Below are 13,453 nucleotides of genomic sequence, written 5' to 3' on the forward strand. Positions count from 1 at the left end.
CACGAAATTCAACAATAAATACGGTTTTGGCGCTTGTAAATGTGACGTGACAGATCGCTGTATCGCCTGAACCGATCATCTCTAACTCGTCACTACTAGTTTATAATCTGCGCCTGCGATCTGTTATACATGTTGAAATAAAATTATCAGTCAACCAGCCAGGATGTGCTTCGGGCGGTTGGGGTGGACGCCAAATTTTTATCAGCACACCAACAGGACTCAATACATTTATACTTGGCCCGTAGTGCCGGTGCGGCCCTTGACGAGGACTTGGTGGAGGCAGCCGAGCTCTTATCCTCTATGGCTGGGTATGCCTCTTCATTTATCAAGGACACAACACAAACTATTTGTCCATTATATTACTATAAATGTTGTATTCCTCACTTATACAGGACTTGTTCAGACGAGGGGACAGCAGCAGTTGCTGAAACCAGCACACGGCGGTCTTTCTGCCAGTTTGTGGAGGCGTCTCCTGTCTCACTGCAGGGCCAGCCTCCATCTAAGAGGCAGCGCAGTGAATCTGGCTGTTCTGGAGACAGAGCGTTCTGTGATAAGTGCCGGCTTTCACAATATGCTCAAAGGAAAGACTATCTTCTCGGTAAGTCTCCAAATCTATCAATACAGAATTGGCACCCATTAATTCGACACTGATTCACTGTGACAAATGACTTGCATGAGTAAAGTCTTGTCATTCTGTCTTTCAGGTCTTGCTATTACAGATTGTGGTCCTCCCAAAGGTTTCGGTAAGAAAACCTTTCAGTTATTTTCAAGGCAAGAAAATACAACAATGTAAATTGTACCTTTTAACAGCCATTAACTGCACCAAGACTAATTACAGGAGTGTTTTTGACCAGAAACTTTTTTAGTGGTGACATTGTCTGTGATTACCACGGCAAGGTCATCATCACAGCATCTGAGGGGAGAGCTCTGATGGAGGATCTGAAGGAAGAGGCCGGGGACCTTTGTAAATCTGGGGAGAAAGGCCTGTGCATTGATGCCCAGACCTTCCCTTGCAGCTGTCACCCACTAGCAGACACGTCTGGCCGCCGCATCAATCATTCCTCCAAGCCGGCCAATATAAAGCCATTCTGCTGGAAAATGGTTGTTAACGGAGAAGACCAGGAAGTGGTTTTATTTAAGGCTCTGCAGAACATCCCCGTTGATCAGGAGTATTTGACTGTGGGGTGAGTCGTAAATCGTGCCGTGGGGAGGGGTTAGGTCTCGAGTGGCTGGACGAGTACACCCCAGTCCATTTCTTTTGTTCAAAAGGTCACTTCACTCTATTAGATGTAAAGTATTTTTAAACCCAGCCTCTGACATCATTTAAAGTAGTGCGATGTCAGTGTCGGTCCCAATCCCGGATAAATGGTGAGGGTTTTTACTCACTTATGGTGCACTTTGTCACGGTCACCAGCTAGTCACCACCTCCTCACTACATTTCCCATCATCCTCTCTGGCCCTCACCTGCATGCCCTTACCTGACTCCTTACCTGCACGATACCTACCTGAACAACTTGTCTTCAGTCATCTGCTTCCTTCATCCGTCTTCAGTCATTGCCTCGATCTCCATTTCAGAACAGACATCTATCCTGAACACTGTATTCATCAGTTACTCTCCTGCTTCCATCGCTGCGATCACACACTTCTGCAAATAAACCTGTTGATTACTTTACCTGTGTGAATCCTTTACCTGTGTGAATCCTTTACCTGTGTGAATCCTTTACCTGTGTGAAAAAATTAATCAGTGTTTACAACATTTATAATAAGTGCACCATATATGGTATAAATACTTATAAATATAACATATGTGTATATAAATATAATGCATAAGCATTTCACAGATTCTATGTACACTAATTGTATAAAACAATTCTGTCAGTACATCATAAGTTATAAAAATGAACTAGATCAATGTGATTAATGCCATTCATAGTTTCCATCCTTATGTTGTGTCTCCCTCTAGTGGGCAAGCAACATTTATTTATTATACGTGTTATAAACACTTATGAAAATAACATATAATTATAAAATATATATATAAATATAACATTCATGCATTTATAACATTTGAAATTTTTAGAAATGTGTACTTTTATTTTATAATATTACAATTTGTGATTTTCCATTGGTTAATGTTACTAAATCATGATAACTAGTTTACTAGATCAATGCGATTATTTCCATTCATAGTTTCCATCCTTATGTTGTGTCTCCCTCTAGTGGGCAAGCAACATTTATTTATTATACATGTTGTAAACACTTATGAAAATATATATATATTTTAAAATATATATAAAAATAATATTCATACATTTATAACATTTATAATTTTTAGAATTTTAAACTTTTATTTTATAATATTACAATTTGTGATTTTCCACGATTAAATCATGATAAGTAGTTTACTTTATTATATATTTTTAATTCATGTAAAAAAAACTATTAACCACTGAAATCACTTTAAAATGAGTGTAACGTGTCCAGTTGAGTGTGCTTAGTACAGTAGAGGCGGGTTAATACACGTTTTAGTGTTTAAAACTAATGAGGCCTCATTCAAAAATGTCATAAGCTGACAGGGGTCAAAAGGTCAAAAAAGGGTCACGCGTCAGTCAGGGGCGATTCCAGGATTTTATAAATGGGGGGGCACAGGGGGGACCAAGAACCAGTGAGGGGGGGCCCATGGGAAATCAGAAAATTCAAATGGAAAAACTTCTAAAGTAGAACAGTCTTTTTTTTTTTTCAATTAATGATTATGCAGTCTTTACTTACATACATCATTGTTTATTCTTTCAAGCAGATATATTTATTTGTATGAATTAAATATAATTAATCTTTATTAAAGCTATTATTAAAGAGCAGTGAATGCTTTTCTCTTTTTATTTTGTTGTTTGAACAATATTAAGTGTACAGAAGGCATTAGGTTTATTACGCACTGTCACTTTAAGACCGAGTGTGCAGATCCAATTGCACTAATGCACATCCGATATTCTCACAACTGTACGTTCTGTAAAGACATAACGTTAACCGACTGTGTTTACGTGAATACTCTCAAAAACGGACATGTTGTGTGTATTTGTCCATTCAGACGCGAAAGAGAGCTCAATTCAGTCCTTTGCGCGCAGCGCGTCTATGTGCAGGGCTGCACTCTTCGGGTCGCGTGTGTGTGTGTGTTCGCACAGAAAAACATACCGAATAAAGCTCTCTTTCGCGTCGTCACTCTTATTCAGATCTGTCCATATGTCTGCCCTCTTTCTCCCAGACGTTTACATTTTTGAACGATTTGTGAGACATGCAGCATCAAGCGCATTCCAACTCGTGTGCCGCTGGGTAGATCAGCACGTTACAATTCAAATGTGCGCATCTACCACAAACGCAAATCAGTTCTGACTGGATCTCTTCCCCAATCGTCCCTCCCTAACATTTTCGTCTATTTTTTATTCGTTGACGAAAATTTCAATACATTTTCGTCATAGTTGTTGTCATTTAAACATTTTTCGTCAACGAAATTAACAATATAATATACTGTAATTGAGTGTGCATACCATAAACAGTGACATGTCGAGGTGTCTCTCTCCTGACTCCTGTTTGAAAAACGCGGACCAGAGATTCTGCTTTGCGAATCGCAAATCAAGCAGTGATTGACAGCGCTCTGATCCAATGGCGTTGGGCATTGTCATGTTGACAGTAAATCTAGCCCAATGATGTTGGGGGGGCACCAGGGGGGGCCAATCATATTCCAGGGGGGGCCGGTGCCACCCCGTGCCCCCCCTCTAGACACGCCCCTGGCGTCCGTAAGGAGACGGAATGTTGTAGGACCCTGAAATTCTAGGTTTTAGTGGTTTTGGAGGGGTCTGGTCCTGGTTTTGAGTGGTTTTGGGTGGTTTGAGTTAGGTTTTAGTGGTTTTGGAGGGGTCTGGTCCTGGTTTTGGGTGGTTTGGGTTAGGTTTTAGTGGTTTTGGAGGGGTCTGGTCCTGGTTTTGAGTGGTTTGGGTGGTTTGGGTTAGGTTTTAGTGGTTTTGGAGGGGTCTGGTCCTGGTTTTGGGTGGTTTGGGTTAGGTTTTAGTGGTTTTGGAGGGGTCTGGTCCTGGTTTTGAGTGGTTTGGGTTAGGTTTTAGTGGTTTTGGAGGGGTCTGGTCCTGGTTTTGAGTGGTTTTGGGTGGTTTGGGTTAGGTTTTAGTGGTTTTGGAGGGGTCTGGTCCTGGTTTTGAGTGGTTTTGGGTGGTTTGGGTTAGGTTTTAGTGGTTTTGGAGGGAACTGGTCCTGGTTTTGATTGGTTTGAGTGATTTGGGTTAGGTTTTAGTGGTTTTGGAGGGGTCTGGTCCTGGTTTTGGGTGGTTTGGGTTAGGTTTTAGTGGTTTTGGAGGGGTCTGGTCCTGGTTTTGAGTGGTTTTGGGTGGTTTGGGTTAGGTTTTAGTGGTTTTGGAGGGGTCTGGTCCTGGTTTTGGGTGGTTTGGGTTAGGTTTTAGTGGTTTTGGAGGGGTCTGGTCCTGGTTTTGAGTGGTTTTGGGTGGTTTGGGTTAGGTTTTAGTGGTTTTGGAGGGAACTGGTCCTGGTTTTGATTGGTTTGAGTGATTTGGGTTAGGTTTTAGTGGTTTTGGAGGGGTCTGGTCCTGGTTTTGGGTGGTTTGGGTTAGGTTTTAGTGGTTTTGGAGGGGTCTGGTCCTGGTTTTGAGTGGTTTTGGGTGGTTTGGGTTATGTTTTAGTGGTTTTGGAGGGGTCTGGTCATGGTTTTGAGTGGTTTGGGTTAGGTTTTAGTGGTACTGTTTTCCACCCCTTCTGTCTACCATAATTTGTAGTTCATGAAAGCTTTAGGGCTGTCACGATGTTAGATTTTTACACCACGGTTATTGTGGCCAAAAGAATTCACGATATCGATATATCGCGATATCTATAGAATCTATGGGGGGGGGGGTAGTTATCAGTCAAATTAATTTTTACTTTGTTTAAATAGTTTTTCTTTTTTACCCAACAAACATAAGGATACTGATAAACACAAGGCACATGCATTTTTACTTCTTGCGTAATCAATCTATGGCAAATTTTTGTGAAGGAAGACAAGCATGTGAAGTTTATCTGGTTTCAAACTGAAGCCAAACACTGTCTGAAGGTTTCCTGAAGAACTGAAAAGCTCTTAAACCTGTTGTTGCACTGGCGCCAATAAAGTCATGCAGATAGCAGATTTGAATAAAAAATCAAGTGCAAATACAAATACAAAAATAAGATGAGTAAAGAAAATGGGGTTCTTAATTTTAATAATCACCCTTTATTAAATATATGAATACAGAAACCCCCTGTTAACAGTTAATGTCACGTTTCCCATTCCATGATGACTAGTAAAATAATATCTGCGTCGCGTAAATGACAACTCGAGGTATCGCACACCGGACGCGCACTTTCTCAGTTTATGGCCATCAATATCATTATGTTTAAGGACATTATGGAATTGAGATAATGTCTGTACTATGTTATGATTATACTGTACAATTAAATACAATAGTTGCTGAGTCTGTGATCTGAACACTTTTTTCTGTGCTCTGTGTCGCGGCAGGATTTTGAACAAGGCTGAGCCATTGCTGGGCGCCGCGGACAGACGCCGAATAGAACCGCGCTGTGCTTCTCGTCCGGTGTGCGACCACCTCTAAGGTGCTGTTTTCTTTGAAGCCGAAGAACTCTGTTGTTAATTCTGGCGAACTTTTTTCGGGTGTGGACAGAGTGTTTCACTCTAGCTGCGCGGGCGCGGACGAGCGCTGCGTCTAGAAAACGCCAATATCGGCAATACCGATATATTGTATTGCTCTAAATTAACACGATGTCGATATTTCATGTTTTGAATATCACGATTATCGTCAATACCGGGGTTATTGCGACACCCCTACTTTAGTGTAAGTTCTGCCAGGAAGACTCAATCAGCGAGTCATGTATTACCTCACTTCTAACCAATCATGTGCTAACACTCGCAGTATAAAATAATTGGTACTTACATTTGTCTGAGTTCGCAGATGCTGACACTGCCAATTACCTCCATCCTTCCCACCACCACCAAGATGGTCCCTTCCTTCCTTTACCTCCAGGGGGACGGCTGTGCCCCTGCCTTAATCTTCAGGCAGGATATGCAGCTTCCACTACCTTCGCATTGCGCGCTAAGGACGGGGCCTACGCCAAAGAACTTTATACATTTATGCTTGCTGGGCTGTTAATAAATATGCGCTTGTTAGATCAGTTTATCTCCCGAGTCTTTCTGATAGAACTAAAGGAACAGAGGGGCTGATAGTGATCAAGGCCTGTAGGCTAAGAAGTGGTGTACTTCGGGGTTGATGAACTGTCACACCTTTAGTGCGGTGGGGGAGATGATTGGTCAGCTTGAACGTCTCTCATTTGGGTTAAAGTCACATGGTCAGGGAAGGATAAAACAAGATTGCAACTGTTGCTCTGTCTCTCTGGGTCCCTTTATTGGGTCTCTCTCTCTCTCTCTCTCTCTCTCTCTCTCTCTCTCTCTCTCTCTACACTCTCTCTCTCTACACACTCACTCTCTCTACACTCTCTATCTCTCTTTACCTCCTCTTACTCTCTACACACTCTCTCTACTCTCTCTCTCTCTCTCTCTCTATACTCTCTGTTTAGTGTTGTTTAAGCAGTGGAGTTACCCGAGCCTGCTTGACTGCTGCAGGGGAAATGCCAGTATGGAGGGATGAGTTGATGTGTGTGTGAGTGCTGGTAGAAGTGTGGGAGAGACGCTTGTAGAAGGTGTGAGGGGACGGGGTCTAGAGGGCAGGTGGTAGGATGACTGGAGATTAGGCCCAAACTCGAGGCACGATGCGTCCACTGAAAGAGCGGATAAGACAGATCGCCAACTCTCTGGACCGATGCCAGAACCAGCAGAAGGGCCGTCTTTAAATTCATCAACTGGGTTCAGAGATGATCACGGCTCTATTGTGGTCAAACTTTGAGTTATCTCACTCAGCACTAACATGTTTCCAGACCTCAACAGTGAGATCACAGCTATGAAAACACTCAGGAAATCATGTAATGTCACACTTAGAGCACAGCCCACAGACACCTCGCTGTAAAGAGAAATCTAGTTATTATAAACATTCTCATCATCTGGCAATGGAATTTTGCCAAATATTCCTTTCTTAAAATTAAACTGAAGTAAAATCATCGTTAATGGAACCCAAAATATTTTTTTTACAGTTCCCATCCCTAATCATTATCTCCTTTGTTTCTGCAAAACTGACTGCAGTCTCATAATTACTGCAAGCTGACAGGTAATAAGCAGCTTAAGAGAATAGAGGATTTAATGAGAATGATCTAAAAGAGTAAAACTGTCCTCATTTTCTAGCCTGCACTGTGTTTCACAAACAACAGTCTATTTTAGCCCATTATGGCCCATGTCGGAAGTCACTTTTAGGAATTGAATGGCTTAGATCAGAACTATTTCACAATGACAGTGTGTATGAAGCCAGAGTCAAAATTAATCTCTGAAAGTTTTGTCTGTTTTTTCTCCTGAACTCTTGACAGTGTATGTGTCTGTGGTCTTGACTTTTATTTTATTTTCAACTGCTATTCGAATTTCACCATTTTATTTAAAAGTACTTAAAGTTTCTATTTCACTTACAAGACTTTGTGGTAATTTTAGTCTGTTCATAAGCACACCAATATTGAGATAAGGGTTTATTGAATTAAAGTTAATAATATTCAGAGGCTACTTAGAGAGATCTAATAATAAACTAACCCAGGACCCTTCCCGCTTAAATCTAAGGGAGAGGGCGCTACATGTGTGTATGTTAAAGTATCATGAACCATGTAATACACATGTTGGCGCTGTCACACTCCTGACAATCTGAGTGTGTAAATCATGCTAGAGTTGATATTTATTGACACTATACCACAGTTAAGTGTCTTTACATGTGTGTGAAACATGTCTGAGAAGTGCAGATTGTGAACCGCACTGGCTCAACACACATCTACTCTGAACACAAGGATATTCTTTTGCACACGAGAGCATTGCTGTTAGTTTCACTTCCTTATTTTAGCAGTTTCCTGCATGCCGTTAAATTCTAGAAATAAAATCATAACATTATTAGTGCTAAAATTGTTTTGTTACTTAGAAGTTATCCACTATCCATGACTCCTGAATTATGAAACAGTTTTTAAAGTATTTTAAAAGTAATTATTAGCATCAGTTCCAGTTTGGTCAAACAGAAAGTATATGCACACACTACATGAGCGTCTCTAAAGAAGAGATTCATCTGTCTCAGGGAGTGTTTCTACTCATGCAGGGGCGTCGCACCCATGGGGGATGTGGGGGTTTGAACACACACACTTTTCCCGGTGAGAGGGTTAAACACCCACACTTTTTCTGCAGTTTTTCCACAGTTTTCAACGCCTGACTACAGTCGCTCCTCCGTTTCTCTGGCCGCTCTGTGTCTGCGCTCGCTGCGGCTGCCTCCTCTCCCTCTTCCTCTCAAACATGACACCGGCTTTGAGTGTGACCAGCTGATGATTGGCTGTTCTGCCTTAAGTCCCGCCTCTCTTGGTGTGTTAGATTTATCGGTCAGCTCGTGCTGAGGAGGCGGGAACTTATGGTTATGGTTATTTACATCTCCCTTTTCCAGGTATTTTGAATTAGTGTTTATGCTTTCGAGGTTTTTAAATAAGCTTGATATGTGTTTGGGAAGATATTCTGTTTATGTCTTGTTGACATGTCGAGAATTTCGGTATTATATTTCATCTTTTAGACTAATGCTAATTAGTTCAGCTTGCATTGTTCAGAATGAAGTACAGCCTCCAGTCTAATACTGAAATTGTTGCTGTTCTTCAAGGGATGACCCCAGAGGTCTGTGGTCTCTTTGACCAAGTCGAAACAGTTGCCCGACTCCTCTTAGTTGTGCCTGTGTCATCAGCAGAGTCAGAAAGGAGTTTCAGCAGCCTCCGGAGGCTGAACACATGGCTACACAGTACCATGAACCAAACCCGCCTATATACAGTATATACACAGTGAGGAAAATAAGTATTTGAACACCCTGCTATTTTGCAAGTTCTCCAACTTAGAAATCATGGAGGGGTCTGAAATTGTCATCGTAGGTGCATGTCCACTGTGAGAGACATAATCTAAAAAAAAAAAAATCCAGAAATCACAATACATGATTTAGAAAATAGATGTTAATATTTGGTACAGTAGCCTTTGTTTGCAATTACAGAGGTCAAACGTTTCCGGTAGTTTTTCACCAGGTTTGCACACACTGCAGGAGGGATTTTGGCCCATCAGATCAGTCAGGTTTCTGGGCTGTCGCTGAGAAACACGGAGTTTGAGCTCCCTCCAAAGATTCTCTATTGGGTTTAGGTCTGGAGACTGGCTAGGCCACGCCAGAACCTTGATATGCTTCTTACAGAGCCACTCCTTGGTTATCCTGGCTGTGTGCTTCGGGTCATTGTCATGTTGGAAGACCCAGCCTCGACCCATCTTCAATGCTCTAACTGAGGGAAGGAGGTTGTTCCCCAAAATCTCGCAATACAATATCCTCTCCTTAATACAGTGCAGTCGCCCTGTCCCATGTGCAGAAAAACACCCCCAAAGCATGATGCTACCACCCCCATGCTTCACAGTAGGGATGGTGTTCTTGGGATGGTACTCATCATTTTTCTTCCTCCAAACACGTTTAGTGGAATTATGACCAAAAAGTTCTATTTTGGTCTCATCTGACCATATGACTTTCTCCCATGACTCCTCTGGATCATCCAAATGGTCATTGGCAAACTTAAGACGGGCCTTGACATGTGCTGGTTTAAGCAGGGGAACCTTCAGTGCCATGCATGATTTCAAACCATGACGTCTTAGTGTATTACCAACAGTAACCTTGGAAACGGTGGTCCCAGCTCTTTTCAGGTCATTGACCAGCTCCTCCCGTGTAGTTCTGGGCTGATTTCTCACCTTTCTTAGGATTATTGAGACCCCACGAGGTGAAGTCAAGCGAAACTAACAAGTCACGACGCACAAACAACGTCACACGGGCGCTTTTACCAGAGTAAAACACAGTAAACAAAACAAACTTCCTAGCAACACAGAGCCGCGCTAAAATCTACTGGGAAAAGTAAACACTCACAGACTGATGATCTCTCCTGTTGTTCGACTGCTTCTTCTAATAAGGTCTTTGAGGGTCAGAATTCTAGCTGATAGACAGGTGTTCAAATACTTATTTGCAGCTGTATCATACAAATAAATAGTTAAAAAGTCATATATTGTGATTTCTGGATTTTTTTTTTTAGATTATGTCTCTCACAGTGGACATGCACCTACGATGACAATTTCAGACCCCTCCATGATTTCTAAGAGGGAGAACTTGCAAAATAGCAGGGTGTTCAAATACTTATTTTCCTCACTGTGTATATATATATATATATATATATATATATATATATATTTATTTATTTATTTATTTATTTATTTATTTAATATATGTTGTTTGTATATCATCTGGAGTTTGTAACACAAATAATTTCCCCCTGGGATTATTAAAGTATTTCTGATTCTGATTCTTAAGTCAAAACTCTGTTATGAAAATACACAACAGTAGACTTGCTAATTTTCCGTGTGTTCCGAGTGTGTTTTTATACTTTTCTAGTATCACTCATTTAAATGATAATCTTGTATGTTATACCTTTTGTACCCTTCTGTCTTTGCATTCATCATTTTTATTGTTAATAAACAAACCACATCCATCCCCCACACCTTTGAAAAGCTTTCTACGCCCCTGTACACATGGATTATAATGTGCTGTTTACGCTGAGGAACAAAGATCAGATCCAGCCTCCTTTATAAACACTACAGATGTTCGGGAATATCTGGGATGTATTTCTCAAGCACCACTGATTTAACTTTTGCCTCCCTGAACTTCTGGACCCCTGTCTCAATTGTGTTATTAAAAGCCCAGAAGACTTTTATTCCTCCTTGAGCCCCAAAAGGTTTACCCACAGATGCCACTCAATGGCAACTATTGCAGGAAGAGAGCGGCCGATGGCTCAGGACTTCAGGAGGTCTGTGGAGCGCCGGAGCTCCAGGACTGCATCTGGAGACACTCCCTCGCCTTGATGAGGTCCTTCATTTAGTCGTAGCCATAGCGTGCAACAGGAATCGCCTCCAGCCGGGCCACTGCCACACATGCCTGGCAAGGAATCACTCCTCTAATCTATCTGGAGGATATTCCTCTTTTCCACCGGCCATGGCAAGGGTCATCATGTCCAACTCCTGGAGAGAGGGAGGAGACAGGCTTACTTAAAACATCTGTCTCATCTCTCCTCAGAGATAGACCGGGCCAACAACATGCTCTCTGCCGGATCGGACGGGCCTGCCGATGCTTCTGGTTTGGGCATGAGGAGCTAGCGGCTGAGTTTTGATAAAGGCAGAGATCCGACTCAAACTCCTCCGCCAGCTCCACCTGTGAGCCTCATAAACAAAGCAGTGGGACTGGACCGCTATGTGCAAATGCTTTGCTCCCATCCCTCTTAAAGAGAGCCAGGCGGGAGCGGAGCTTCTTCACTGTGAATCGATCGCACAGAGTACAGTCAGACCCTCGAGAGTTAACCCAGCATGCTTTGCTCCAAAACAGATCACACATCATCAGGCGTAGTGGAGCATTTCCATGACGTGATACACTTTTTCACCCAACCAGCCATCTGTGTGACGCTTTTACAGACAAACAGCTTTCTGAAGACAAAAGAGCTGATGATGCTTTACAGCCTATCAGGGCACCTGTGATGTCATCTGACTGCTGTAGCCAATCAGAAATCGAATTTCTTCTTTCTTGCACTGCTCGCCTAACAGACATTTCTTGCTGGATGAAGGACCTTCAACTAAACCTTGCTGAGACAGAACTGCTCATGGTGTCGGCCAACCCAACACTTCATCACAACTTCTCCACTCAGCTATTGATGATCAGTTGAACTTCACAGACCACAGTGCTAGAACTGCAGATTAGCCTTATACAACATTAGGAGGATCAGGCCCTTCCTATCGGAGCTTCACAACTCCTTGCCCAAGCACTTGTTCTCTCCAGACTGGACTATTGCAGGGCTGATAGCACTCCCAAGAAAAAAAAAAAAAACGTTCACGTGATCTGACAGTTATCCCAAGATCTGAGAAGCGCTTACACTAACTAAACCACACCAGTAAGCCTACTTCAGCCAATCGGTAATAGGGTAGGGGCTGATCTTGGGTTTTGGCCAATCAGATTGATACAGCAGTCACTCCACGTGCGAATTTGTTTTGTGCTTCCCATACACTACGAATGTGATTCCCACACTGGCAACGCGAAACATAGCCAAAGTCACGGAGTGCAACTTTATGAAGCCAGGGGAAGACACCAAACTTGTCAATAAAGGCATAAAGAATAAATGGTCTTGGATAGAGGAGGTGGGTAGAGACGAAAAGCCCTTTGGAAGCTGGTGTCAAAAACTCCGGCAACCAGGAGCATGTTTCTGCACTTTGTGCGCAAGTAAAATATTATATGGAACTAGCGGGAAAAAAGTGGTGTAGTGGTTTTTCTGTGGTGTAAATCCATTAGCCACTAAAACGTTATCATTGTGGAGAGTGCAGAGCATGGTTGCATAGCAACGACAGAGGCCACGGGAAAATCAGACCTAATTTTACTATTAATAATAAAAGATAAGCTAAACTGCATTGTAAATGTCAATAATTTATCTTTTTTTGACTCATTCTTTTTATAAAATCATTTAAAGTCTGAAATATGTGAGGTTTATCTTTTTATAAAAAGTTTTTTGTCAAAACTTTATTTGAACTTGTACATGTTAGTAACATGTTGCAAGACACTTTTAAAATCTGGCTATCATTTTTAATGGTATTATTTTAATGTTTATGTAAACAAAAAGTGCATATTGATGCTTTATTTGTTATTTGCTGTTTTTCGACATAAAACTTGGTGAACTGATTTCACTGTGTAGTATTAGTACTTTTTGTACAGGATCTTGTGATAACCGTGATAATTTTTGACACTATAATCATGAAATGAAATGTCCATGCCAGTTCATATCTTGTTATGATCAACTAAAATCAACTAATTATGTGTTTTTTACAGTATAATATGCAAAGTACAATTTTCTATAAAAAAAATTATATCTGATTCTGTTCTTTTCTCTGACACGCGTTGTTGTGTCTGGAAGTTTACTAATGTGATTGCTTTGTCTGTAAATTAAATTAATGCTTTTTCAATTACTGAATTCTTTGAAATAAAATGAATTCTTCGATTTGAATATTTTGTGGCAATACGCCAGGTCTTAAATTTCAATCTTTATGGTCTTAAAATGTCTTAAAAAGGTCGTAAATTTTACTTACTGAAACCTGCTACTGTAATATAGGCTTGTATTGGGTTTGTTCATCTCATGTCTGAATGATGTCCATTTATATCCACAAAAGTTACTAGAATCTATAATTTAAGGG

Source organism: Scardinius erythrophthalmus (genome assembly GCF_964197995.2).
Source record: "Scardinius erythrophthalmus genome assembly, chromosome: 1".
Lineage (NCBI taxonomy): Eukaryota > Metazoa > Chordata > Actinopteri > Cypriniformes > Leuciscidae > Scardinius > Scardinius erythrophthalmus.